We start from the raw sequence: 14161 nt of genomic DNA, 5'->3' as shown, positions 1-14161 counted from the left end.
TTGGTCTGGTCCTTTTCTGGTTACTGAAGTCACCCCTTATGGGGCAATCACCTTGGTAAATCTCAAGGACAACAGTACCTTTCAAGTCAATGGCCAAAGGTTAAAACATTTCCATGAGTTAATGTCCCCTGATGTGGAGGAAGTCCTTTTACAGGACTTTATCTATGAGGGCTGACCTTTGTTGTTGGTGTACTTCCTTTCACTTCCATATAGTGATAAGTGCACCATTCAGGTAACCGGGCCCTCCCTATGGAGTGTGTGGCTGTAAGTACCGGATCCTAAGTCCACAGTTAACATAATTCACATTTTCCACTCTTGCATGTTTTCACGATTTTTGAGTCATGTTTCTCTATGGTGTGAATTATGTCTTTATTGCTTTTCATTTTTCTTATATTAAATATTATTCATAAAAAGTAAAAAATATCAAAACCATAAAAATAGTAATCTAGGAAGTCTCAGGAATCTGACTTTAAAACACCCACGTTTTAAAACAAATTTTCAAACTTCGTTGCCAAAAATTTGTTTGGGGGTTGGGTGTTGGGTTTTCCATCCATGATTGCTAAACTTTCCATTTGTGTTGCTTATGTCGTTTATTCATATTTAGATTTAGGTTGACATTATCTATGAATTTAGATTTTATTCGTTCACATAACTTACGTCACACACACACTTTGAGGCGTTTTCCATCTTCTTATATGTCACCCACAGTTAGAATAGAGTGTTTTATGGATCATTGGATTGGAAATTCTCTCCTGATCGTTTCCATATCTCATTCGCAAAAATTGGACCGGTAATGAATCAGAAATTTTAGTTTGAAGTTGCGCGAAAAAATCGGAAAATTTCGAAAATCGAACTAGGGTTGGGCCCAAATCTCGCACGCACGTGCGTCCCTTTCCTCCAAACAAAACAGTCGCGAGTTTTGTTTCCACTTCCGCCATTAAGAACTCAAAACCCTAACAAAAAAAAAACAAAAAAAAAACAAAAACCTAAATACTACCACGCCAAGTAGGATTCCCCCACCCCAAACCTTCCCCACAACATACCCACCACCATCTCCAACAATTTCAACCACCAAAACAGAAAAAAAATTTGAAAACAAAACTTGAACCACCACACCACCGCCCAAACTTTAAGTGAGTTTGATTCAAACTCCATCCCCACATTGCATTTAAACCATCAAATCATTTCAAAACTTCAATGGCACAAAGACGGAGAATTTTGCCGGAACAAGCTTTTACGGCTGACCGCTTCGCACCGTTTTATAGTGACGAGATGATTAGGAAGGATTGGAATAGGTTGTGGTATTCAACAGATGATTTCTACCACTCCGATTTGGTGGAACACTTCTATAAGAAGAGGGAGCTGAATGGGAATAGAATTTTTTGTTAAAGTGGCTGGGACGAGGAGAGAAGTATTTAGGGAGTTGTTGGCTGAGATTTTAGGCATTCTGCCTAGACTCCATCTCAAAGCCACATTGCAGGAATCCCAATTTGGTGGGATCGAGCCCTTGATGAAAGATATGATTTTGGAGGGAAACTGCAATGCGAGCTCGCATTGTGTTCGTCAGTCGTCTCTGCAAACCAACTAGCTGGTTGTAGCTCAGTGGATTGGTAGGAATGTCACTGGAAAAGAGAAGGTCAGTGACATCAGTCTGAACTGTCTTCACATTCTAAATAGAATAAGTTTCCATCCAAAGAAAAGAAAAGAAAAATAAAAATAGAAACAAAATAAAAACTCCAAAAATAGAATAAAATGAGTCAAAAAGCCAAAATAAAAAGGCTAAGGATGGAAACAAAGTGTAGAAGCAAAAGAACAAGGGTTTCTCTAGTTATGTAATATAAAGACCCTATTGTCTCAGACTTGTCCTTTTTGAATATCCATTTCCTTCCTTCTTAAACCATCTCCTAATCTCCGCAACACCTAATAAAGACCTCTACTTCAATTAGGAATAGGTTAGTGTGATAGTAAGTGGCAGATGTGTTTGATCGACTCCGGATTCTTTGTGTGTCATTGAGATTGTAAGGTAAAGTGTGCCAACTGCACACTGGAGTAGCAAAACTTGAGCGGAAAAATTAGAGTGGTTTTTGTCTTGACATTTATGTGAAGACCTACTTAAGGACGTTATTCCGAGTTTTCAGAAATGGACCTGCTAGTGCATTTCATAGTATTACTCATTGTATATATGTTTATTCGTAGATGATTGATTATTATGCATATATTAGTTTAGGTTTCGACTTGATTATTCTGTATTCATTGCTAGTGAGATGTATAGATAATTGAGACATAAAGAAGGAAACAATAGTTTTATTTCTTAGTCGTTGTAGTATAGATGAAGTTGTGAGTACCTTCACTGGAAAACTCTCACGAGGCTATAACTCATCCACTAGGGAATTCCTAGTGGTTTAAGACCTTGTTGCATATGGTCAATGCAATCGCACTCGATGAAACGAGAGTAGTTAGAACTCCATATTTGGTCACTTATTCTAATTTCTCATATTTGCTTGAGAACAAGCAAAATGTTGTTTGGGGGTGGTTTGATAAGAGCCCAAAACTGTAGTTTTAACCCCTGAACAATAATACTTTTAGACCAATTATGCGAGTAATAAATAAGAGTTAATGCTGATTATGTGTTTTTATGTATTTCAGGCATTGGAGTCAATTATGTGCAGAAATGTTTCACTTTTGCGAGATAAAGGAGCAAGGGTTGGTTGCTAAGAAGTTCTGTGATTAAAGGCCAAGATTCAAGGAGAAAAAACCTTTTTAAAGCCCGGTCAAAGTTGAAAAGTCAAGTCAACGCAGGCAGAAACAGCGCACAAAAGTCAATAGAACTTTCGATGACCATATCTTTGGACTCAGACCTTGGAATTGGACCTACCTTATGTCAAAATGACCAGTTTGGAAATAGCTTACCAATGGTCCAAGCCTTGACCCAATCAGAGGATTAGAAGTGGACGAAAAGTCTGTGGAAGCAAAATCCAGCTTAAAAGGCCTCTATGGACTGAAGAAATTGTGTTTTGGGCTCGATTTTCTGGCCCAAAACATGGCTCCTCAGCCCATGCACAAAAAAGTGGATCTGGTCTCCTCCATTTGAAGAGGGAAGACTTAACTCTTAAGCATCTAGTTTTTTTAGTTAGCCATTTAGCCAATAATTTTAGATATAGTTTTTTTTACATTCAATTAATTAGTTTTAGAACAAAGTAGATTATTATTTAGAATGAGATTTAGTCTTATAATAAAGTATTAGTTTTTCATTTCAATTTAGTTTATTGATTTAATTCTTATTTAGATTTAGTTGTCTTAAATTCATAATTAGTTTGTTTTCATTGATAATTAGTATTCATAATCTTAGTGCTAATTTAGTTTTAAATCTTGTTTTAATTGAATTGAAATCATTACTATTGTCGTTCAAGTTAGATTTATAAGCTAATCATTTATATCAATAATGGGTTGTTCTATGAGTTTTTGTTATAGAAATGATAGTTTTATGAATCAAGGCTAAACTTCCATTAGAGGGGTTTGAGGAAGCCTTGATGAAAACTTGATTGTGTAATGTAGAAATAGTTGTAAGATTCTATTCCACTCTAGAAGGTGGTTGATTCGCCATGAGAATGGGTTGAACTTCCTCACATGCTAGCCATTATTTGGTAGAGATTGCCATAAATGATTAGGGATTAGAACGACCAATTCTTATCGTAAGAACGTAAGAATTGGATTACAACAATCTATGCTAGTTTATTACGTTGAATTCAAGGTGGAATCAAATTCCCCTAATTCTTAATCTAGATTCGAACCTTAGTATAACAATTGCCATCGTAGTTTTTAGAACATTTCGATTACGTCATTTCAATCGTTGTTAGCATAGTTACATAATCATTACTCTCACGATTTTGGTAGAACCGATAATCTTAGTTAGCATTGAATTCTGAAGAACTAGGAGTGGAAGGAATTCTCTACTCCACTTAGTGCAATAGCATCGAGAGTGTAGAAAACTTTGATAACAACCAAGCGTAAAACAGTTCTAGTTTTACTTGCGTTTGAGTATCGTAGCTTATTCATATGTAAAACTATCAAATATCAAATATCGTTTTACATAATATCAAATGCTTTAGAATTGTTTTCGTTAGTATTGTTAATCTTCCCAAAGTCCCATTAAACCCACCCATCCTTGTTTGTTACTAACTGTGTCTGTTTGCTTCGGAACTGATTTTTTTTTGTAGGAATACACTGAGCGCACCCCGCGCCGAAGTGCCTGGACCTCGAGTAAGTCAGACACGAGAGCACCCTCGCCCATCCTAGACAAAATCAAGGCGTACCACGCATTGAAGTGCCTGGACATCAGCTACGGCACGAGACCACCCTGCGCCCTCCCAAGGCTTAACCAAAACGCACCCCGCGCCCAAAGTGCCTGGACATCAGTTAAGGCACAAGCGCACCCCGCGCCATCTTCCGAACTGCCTTCATGTTATTCAGTGTTTCTAACTTGTTACATACACTGAGCTCGCATAAACAAGACGTTATTCATAAGCGAAGCAAGGAGGCATTCAAGTACTTCTTCCTTCTACTCCTCGCATCTCCTGTTAGAGGTTTATACTAGCATATCAAGATTGTCTTGAGTGTTGTCGTGTTTAGTTAAGATTGGTCTTAGCCTTACATGAGATTAAGGTCAGGTAGAAGAAAAACGCCTAATGTAATTAACCAGTAACGTCAACAAACACACCTTTCTAGTATACCACTCACTACACCTCTAGCTAATATACCACACACTCCAACTGAAATAATGGCTGAAGAAAGAGAGTCTCCTCTCTCTGACTTTTACAAAGCCTTGAACAATAGCCCAAAATCTTGCATCGTTCTTGCAAACCTAATGGGGGATTTTCGAATCCCTTCAAATATATTTAATTTGTTACCCGTTTTTCATGGGTTAGACCATGAAAAACCTTATCAGCACATGCGTAGGATTGAACAAGTCCTTACTACATTCCACCATCCTACGGTTAGTACTGAACAAATTAAACTAAGGGTGTTTCCTTTCACTTTAGCCGATAAGGCAGTGTCGTGGTTAACTGCCCAAGCGCCTAATTCCGTGAACTCATGGGCCAAAGTTGTTCAACTATTTATGGAACATTTTTAACCACCACTGAAGACAGATGAAATGCTTTCCAAGATTCATTTTTTTCGACAGAATCCTCATGAATCATTTTCAGAGGCTCGGAATCATTTCACCAATCTTCTTATAAAGTGTCCACACCATAACCTCATGAAAGACACGTTAGTTCGTGCCTTTTTCAAGGGACTGTTACACTACCACCACCATAATGAATGTGGGTAGTTTCCTCAGTAAGGGAATTATAACTGGGGGGAGGGGGTAGTAACGATATCTCTGGTCCGCTAGTTCTTCTTCAACAGTTAAGGCCGCTGGTATGTTTGAGATTAAACCTGATCCTGAGCTTAAAAATTTAATCAAATCTCTCACTAAAAAAGTAGAGGCTATTTCTGTTCAACAAAAGCCTATCCCCGTCATGAAGGTCAACTCTAATCCATGTAATTTTTTGTTTGAGTCCAGAGCATCCCGACTCCTATTGTCCTCTCGCCTATGAAAAACAACAATCATAACAAGATAATGTTTGTTCCATTAATAGCAAACCTAACGCAGCTTGGCGACAAAACCCCAACTTCGGTTGGCGCAATAATTAACAACCTCCAAGGTTTAATAACCAAAATGTTAGGCTAACAAACAATTATAACCAAGGATCATTTCGATGCCTATATGCAAACCCAACAACAGATTTTACAAGCCATCCAACTTTCCTTATAGCAGTTAGCACAAGAGAAAGTATAAATCAAAGGTGTGTTTCCAGGTCAAGTGATACCTAATCCTAAAACAACAAACACAGCCTTTGAGGTAAACGGTAATACTAGTACGGAAAATACAAACGTAGGTGAGCTAAATGCCATCACCACTCTCCGTTCTGGCAGAATGGTTGATAACGCCGTAACTATGCTTATAGTTACCCTACCAGTAGTCCTTACACCGGATATTGTACTAGATACCGAAGTAATAACTAAAGATCCTACCCCTGTAGAGGTACCAGTTAAATTGCAACCTAAGAAACAAAAAGCCAAGGTTAAACATCCTGTTGATACATATGCTAAATATAGAGAGAAACCACCGTTTCCTCATAGATTAGCTATGTTAAACAAGGATACAAATTTTGATGAGATTAGGGAAGTTTTTCAAAATCTAACGATAAACTTACCTTTTCTTGAAGCAATTAAAAAGTTATCTCACCATGCTAACTTTCTCAAAGAGTTGTGCACTACTAGGCGTAAGACAAATATTCCTAAAGACGCATTTTTAACTGAACAGTTTCCAACTTTAACCGAACACAATGGAATCATTAAGTATAAGGACCCTGGTCGTACTACTGTACAATGCACCTTAGGGGATACTCACACGACCACTGCTTTATTAGACCTGGGGGCGAGTGTTAACTTACTCCCTTATTATTTATATAAACAAATAGGTCTATAGGAGATGCAACCTACAAAAATGACGTTACAATTAACTGATAGGTCTATCAAGTATCCTAAGGGTGTAGTTGAAAACGTGCTTGTTAAGGTTCAGGATTTCTACTATCCTGCGGATTTAGTTATCATCGATACAGAAGTCGCTAACGACTCTGTTCCGATCATTTTAGGGCACCCTTTCTTGGCAACTGCCAACGCGCTTATAAACTGCCGCAATGGTTCGATGTCCTTGTCCTTTGGCCATCTTTCTGTTGAGGTCAATGTTTTTAAAATGATGAAATAGTTTTCTGATACGAATATCGATGGAGAAGTTAGCATGATAGAGAGCTTAGCTCAAAAGTATTTTAATAACACGTTTTCTGAGAATCATATGTACTAATTCATTTTCTTCAGAAGTTCTAATTTCGACAAGGACTCCCTAGACGTAGATGAAATTGAGGAAGATTTCCTTCAACTCTTTTGCAACTCTTCTTTGCCACCTCCCGAGTCCCCATTTATCAACATCCATTCATCCCTCGACGCCATGACATAAGAAGAATTTTTCACCCTCTATCCTAGTGATTTTTCTAACCCACCTATTGAGGAATGTCTTGCATATTGAAAAGATTCTGATAATCTAGAACTGAGAGCATTAGGTGAGCGCCATTTACCTACCTCATATCATCTTGTTACTCATTCACCTTCCATTAATGTTCCCCACCCTCCACCTTTTCAAAGGAACCTTGAGTTTGCGCTTGACCCTCTTGCTTCTTCTGTGCATAATGATTTTCTAAATTTTCCTACTACAAAAATAACTCCCAAGGGAAAAGCACTTGACACCTTCATTTTTAGAATTGAGACAGTTCCTACCTACACCATGAATTAGTTTTATGCTAAACCCACATTCTCATTTCTTCTATTCCTTACTTCTAAAATTCATCCATATCCACCATATCTTCCACAAAAATCCAGTTTCGCACAATCATTCACTTGGACACCCTCTCGTTCAAAGATGAAGAAGAAGGTGCGCACCTTCTTCTTAACGGTATGTCCTCAATGTGAAACACCTAGATACAAAGTGAAGGAAGGGAAAATGGAGAAGAAAGAAACAAAAGAGACGAGAAAAGTATTGAGACATTTTCCTTTGATTCCAAGACTCAAGAGGTTGTACACAATAGCATGGATAGCGCATGAAATGACATGGCACGATAGAGCGACACCTTCTTGGAATTATATGCGACACCCAATCGATTCACTTCAGTGGAAGACATGTAAAGATGACTGGCCAGAATTTGCTAAAGAAGGGCATAATGTTTGGCTTGGGATTGCAACTGATGGATTCAATCCACGTGGAGTTCAATCCACTGGTTACAGTTGTTGGCCTATTTACATAGTTCCTTATAATCTCCCTCCGCCTTTGTGCATGAAATCTGAGTTCCATATGATGTCATTATTAATACCAGGGCCGAAGGCACCGAGTCAAAACATTGATGTATTTCTTCAACCACTAGTTGATGAGTTACAACAGTTATGGAAAGAAGGGGTGGCAGCTTATGACATGTACAAAAGAGAGCATTTTACTTTGAGGGCTATGTTGATGTGGGGGATTCATGATTTACCTGCGTATGGTAACTTATTAGGCTGTGTAACACATGGTTACAAAGCTTGTCCTATTTGTGGTGATGAAACTCTATCTATGCATCTTGGGAATGCAAGGAAGATCGTTTATACAAATTACCGGATGTTTCTTAAATCTGATCACCTATTTAGGCAGGGCAAGTACTTAGGACTTAAGACAAAAGAGTTAAACCCCCCTCCACCAAGGTTAAAGGGAGAAGTAATTGAGAAAATGCTAAGTCGTGTCCATTATGTACCTGGTAAAGTATTAAAAGGTGCCAAACGAAGTGTAGATGTGGTTGCTATTGGAGATGATGAAGATGATGAAGATTATGAAGTTACTGAAGCATGGTATAAGAGGTCTATTCCTCTAAAGCACGGACGCACCTATCAATGGGCTGTGTCCGCGTCGGACGCGGACGCGGACACGGACGCGGCATGGACGCGCGTCGGACGCGGTCAACACGGTCAAGACGCAGTCAACTAAACCGGACGCAGGTCAAGACGCAGTCAGGACGCGGTCAACATGGTCCGGACGCGGATTTTGACCCAAAAAAATAAAAAATAAATCAAAATAATATTAAAAAACTCAATTTTTTCAATTTTTGTTTTGTTAAGACTTATGATATGTTTTTAAAATTTGATTAGGAAATATTAAACTTAATTTTATGGTTATTTATCTTTAATAGTTTTGAATTTATGAATGTTGATACATTTAATTTAGTTTATAATGTTTAATTTATATAAAATAAAATTATAAATATTAATTAATTTCTGCGTCCTTTGACGCGTCCGCGTCCTACTTTTTTGAGATATAATCGAGTCGCTGCGTCAGTGTCCGCGTCCGTGTCCATGCAACATAGGTCTATTCTCTTTGAACTGGAATATTGGCCGAAACATAAGATTCGACATGTTATTGATGTGATGCATGATGAGAAGAATGTGGCATAACACATAATAAATACGATTCTTGACAAGAAAGAGAAAACAAAGGATACAGTACAGGCACGAGAGGATTTGAAGAAAATGGGGATTCATAGTGGTCAGTGGATGCAAACAGACCCAATCATAGGGAGATCTGTTAAACCAATGGCCCCATTTGTCTTGAATAAAGATGAGAAACTTGAGTTTTGCACAATTTTGAAGAACTTGAAGCTTCCTTCAGGTTTTTCGTCGAATTTAAAAAATGTTGTCACTTTGAGTCCTCCTGGTTTGCTTACAATGAAATCACACGACTATCACGTGATTATGTGTTACTTGCTTCCAGTTTTGCTTCAACACGCTTTTCCAAAACATCGTGATTTGCATAGAGCTATTCACCAGATTAGCTTATTCTTTAATCTCCTATGTTCTAAAGTCTTAATCCGAAAGGAAATCCAAGTTGCCAAATACATGGTAGTAGAGGCATTGTGTGTGCTGGAAAAGTATTTTCCAACCACTTTTTTTTATATCAGCATCCACCTCTTGGTGCATTTGGCTGATGAAGGGCTGATTTGTGGAACCGTGTATCCTAGGTGGATGTTTCCGTTTGAACGGTATGTACAATTTTACCTTTATTTCATATTTAATGGCAATTATCATCAAAACTACTAAGTACAATTTTGGATTTGTTTATTTTAATAGGGCAATGAAGGAGTGTAAAAATATATTCTGAGCAATAAACGCTTATGTTGAAGGCTCTATTTAAGTCCTATATTGTTTTGAATATGTTAGGTATGCTATGGAGTACATGCCAAATCCTACGGGATGGAAATCACAAAGCTACTCGTATGCGGTGTTTCTAGATGAAGATGGAGAGTATTGTGATGAGGGGCCTATACTTGAGGGTAAAACTGCGGACCCTAGGCAAGGAACAATGGATACAAATCCGTAGATGGGTTCTTCTTCAACTAGAGGCGTCGAAAAGCTTGATGAACATTATAGGTTTGATTTCTTTTTTGACACATTTGACTTGAAATTACTAGTCTAGAAAGTCATAATAAATAGTCATGTGTCAATTTGCATAAATAAATTGCGGTGAGTATTATGCCTTGCAAGCAAGTGCGTGGTAGAAGAAAAGGGATAGCAAAGACGTAAGTGGAGATCTGACCGAAGTTCATTGTGTGGTTATATGACAAGGTATTGTTTTCTTCTATTCATGTATTTAGTTTACTAGGATATTAAAATTTGTACTTTTAACTTTCTAATTGTCGTTTTTTTTTTCACTTCACCGTTGTTGACTGAAAAAGACACAAATTGTGACTTATGGCGATTTGTCCAAGGACCATTGTTCAAAGCTAAAACGTATAAAAAGTATCGTGTTAATGGTTTTGTGTTCTCGACTAGGTCGCATGATGAAACAGTTGCTACACAAGACAGTGGTGTTTGCATGAATGCAATCACTACATTTACGTCAAGTAGGAAGGACAAAAATCCCATTGATGCATCGACTAAGTGGTATGGGGTTATCGAACAGATAATAGAGTTGGACTATACGACCTTCCAGCATGTTGTCTTTTACTGCAATTGGGTGAAGGTGGAGGACAAGACCAATGGTTGTAAACTTTGTCCAGATTCTAATTTGGTGATGGTTAATCTCAATAGGCTAAAGAGTGTTGATCAGTATATTGATGAGCCAGCGATTCTTGCTTCCGAGGCTAGTCAAGTATTTTACTCAAAGGATTTGAGGAATCCTAATTGGTAGGTAGTGATAAATTCACCTAGGCGATTGACAAGTCGAGTTGATGAACTAGATGCACCAACCGACTTCCAATTTATTCTTGAGGACCAACCTAATTTGCAGCCTTTGATGCAAAGTCTAACCTGATTGTAATAGTTGCATTATCATATTTTTAAGATTCTTAGATATTTTTAAGATTCTTAGTTGCATGCGAACTTCTCATTTTCTACTTTTTTCTATTTTGAAGTTTGTTTGTGCAATTAGGTGAGAGTTATGTTTTTTTTACTATCAAGAGTGGTCTTTATAAATGTATACTTTTGAACTTTGTCATTTTTTTTTGTGGTATCCTAGTTTTGCCTCTCTGTTCTAACAATTTTTTTGTCATATTTGGCTATTTAATAATGTCATCAGGTCAATCACAACATACTGCTTCCCAGCCTTCGAGTTCAGTCCCACTTCCATCTCATAATTTAACTTCCGACTCACATACATCTCAGCCTTCGAAAGCCTTACCAACGATTACCAAGTTACCTATAGAGTTCAATGGGGATGGCATCGCTGTGGGTCCTAACCATGCCAAATGGAATACCCAGGTTGGAGTTTATGTTTGAGCTCGTATTCCAATTCATTACAAAGATTGGAGAAAAATAGATGGAAGCTTAAAGGATAATGTCTGGAACAAATTAATGGTATGGTTTACATGCACTTTAATTTCAATGATAGCATCCATTATTCTTGATAATTAGTATGTTTTTCCAATCCTATATCTACATGTTGTCCAGCCCTATGTATGGAAATTTACTTAATATGAAATGAACAAACATCACTTTGTTCATGTAGGAAGAATTTGAGCCTAATGTTCCCCAAGCAACGGCACGCTGAGAAGTTGAAAAGGACTTTTCCCAAAAGTTCAGATCATCAAAGTATGCCTTTCGGAAAGAGATTTTGCGTAAGTGTAGGAGCGTGGAAAAAGTTATTGCAGCATGCCCAGATGGCAAGGATCCAAATCATTGGGCTGTGTTTGTCAGAAATGAGAGTACCGCTGAAGTGAGAGCTAGAAACGCAAAGAATACTAAGAATGCCAAAAAGAACATATATCGACATACTAATGGGCGGGGCACATATGCCCATAAACTGGATAAAATGGTAGGTGTCTATTCTTGTACTAACGTTTTCTTATCACCTTATGCTAACAACTATTAAGGATTATTTTTGTAGGATAAAGAAGATCCTAGTAGAAAACATGGACGGGTAGATAGTTGGAAAAAAAGACATGAGCGTCGTGATAGAACTATATTAGCTAGCGCTCAAACCCATTATGTAAGTTCTAATAACATTGAAGCTTGAACTTACCTGTGCGTTGGTATTGTATATAGACTATGTTGCATACTTGCATACTATTCTCATAATTTATGCATGTATTACTCATATAGGAACAAGTGGAGGCTTCTAATAAAAGAAGAAAAGAAGCAAGTGCGGGTGGTGAGGGCAGTGTAATGGAAGTAGACTTCGATAATGATGAGTTGTCTGAAGTCTTTGGGCCTGACAAAGGGAGTACAACTCGTGGAATCAACTCCAACAAGTCTAAGAAGCAATTGCAACGTACAGGTATTGCCAAGGCATTATTGCAGCAAGCAAGCTCTTCATCCAATTCTGAGTTGAAGGGGGAAATAAATGAGATGAAGTCTTCCTTATCTAATGTCATGGGCGTGTTAAAGGTGAGTTTGTAGTTTGCACTTGTGCTTTCTTGCATACAATTTCATTATGTATGACCAATTGTTACTATATATTGTGTCAGGATGTACTTAAGGCTGTTAAAAACAATGGAACATCAACTACTCAACAACCGTGCGGCTTAACACCAGAAACTGAAGTCGGTTCCAGTTCTGTTCATCACTCTACTCAACAAAACTTGATGAATATGTTTGCAAATTTGAATCCTCCTTCTGGGATGCTTGGTTCTTCACCAAATGTATCCTTATTAGATAGGGATGGTGTAGTGGTTGCTAAGGGGTATGTCATGACAGAGACAACTGGAGATTGTAATGGAAGAAAAGTTCTCGCAGGTGAAAAAAAGGTCTACATAGAGAAAGTCTTGGTTGGTGATGCTCTTGTTTACGATGGGCCCCAAGATGGAGTTAGATTTTTGGATGGCTTTAGTGCTGGAGGTCCTTTAATTTGGCTCGAGTCAAGAATGTAGTTTTCTTAATAAGTTGTTTGGGATATGCAAACTTTTTGAACTTAGAATTTTTTAGTATGGTTTGGCTTCTTTATTTTTTGAATGTTGTTTGTTTTTTGTTTAATATGGATGTCATAGTGACTTGACAAACTTATGGTCTTTTTTTGGTATGGATGAGTATTAACTTCAATATGTTCGTACTATATCTATTTATTAAATTTGATTGCAGTGTATGTATGCTTATTTGCTTAGTAGGTTGAAGAAAGCCCTAACCTATTTTTAACTTCGCCTGTGCAAATTAATATAATTGGTTTGCATTGCCGGTCCTAAGCCCGGATAAAGGAGGAGGGAGGATGGTGGAGCCTTGGACTGTTTTTCCAATGAACGTTGGGATTCTCGAACTAAAGGTGTGTACTAGTCTTTGCTTAACATGTTGTAACTTAGTTTAGTTTCCCTTGTTGGTGTTTCTGTAGCCTGTCGAATAATGTAAAATCTGCCTGTGCCTAGCTCAATTAAGACGGTTGTCACTTACATTCTTCTTGTTTCACTGGTATATAGATTGCGTTAGTATTACTTGATTTTGTTGCTATATTCCATGCCTGATTGTACACATGTTGAGAATCAGAGGCAGAATATATCAGATGCTTTGAATCTACTTGATCGGCTTGCGACTGGAATTGATGTGAATGTTCAGTTTAGAAAGTAGGTGTTTATGTTTATTATAGGGTTTGATAAGTTTTGTTTGGGTGTGATTATTGGTTTTTGGATTGAAATGAGGATTTTGGTTTTATTTCCAGGATGTATGATTTTGAATATTGTTGTGATGCGATCCGGCGCTTGCTTTTGCGATCCGCATAGTCACCGCTTGTCTTTGCGATCCGCAGATCGCTTTGTGCCATACCCTTGTATGCAATGTACTTCTTTCAGCTATTGGCTGTTGGCTGGACTCTTCATTTGTATGGAGAAATGAGGATTTTGGTTTTATTTGCAGGATGGATGATTTTGAATATTGTTGTGCTGCGATCTGCTACTTGTGCTGCGATCTGGGATTTTGGCGGCATAGTCAGCTGCTTGTGCTGCGATCTGCATAGTCAGCTGCGATCTGGGATTTCACATACCCTATCAACTGTTACATGATGTGTCCCAGAACCTGGACCAAAGTATAGTCCAGCAGGTAAACTTTTTTTAATTGCCAAGGG

Source organism: Coptis chinensis, chromosome 7 (assembly GCF_015680905.1).
Source record: "Coptis chinensis isolate HL-2020 chromosome 7, ASM1568090v1, whole genome shotgun sequence".
NCBI lineage: Eukaryota > Viridiplantae > Streptophyta > Magnoliopsida > Ranunculales > Ranunculaceae > Coptis > Coptis chinensis.
This window is presented reverse-complemented; position numbering follows the sequence as displayed.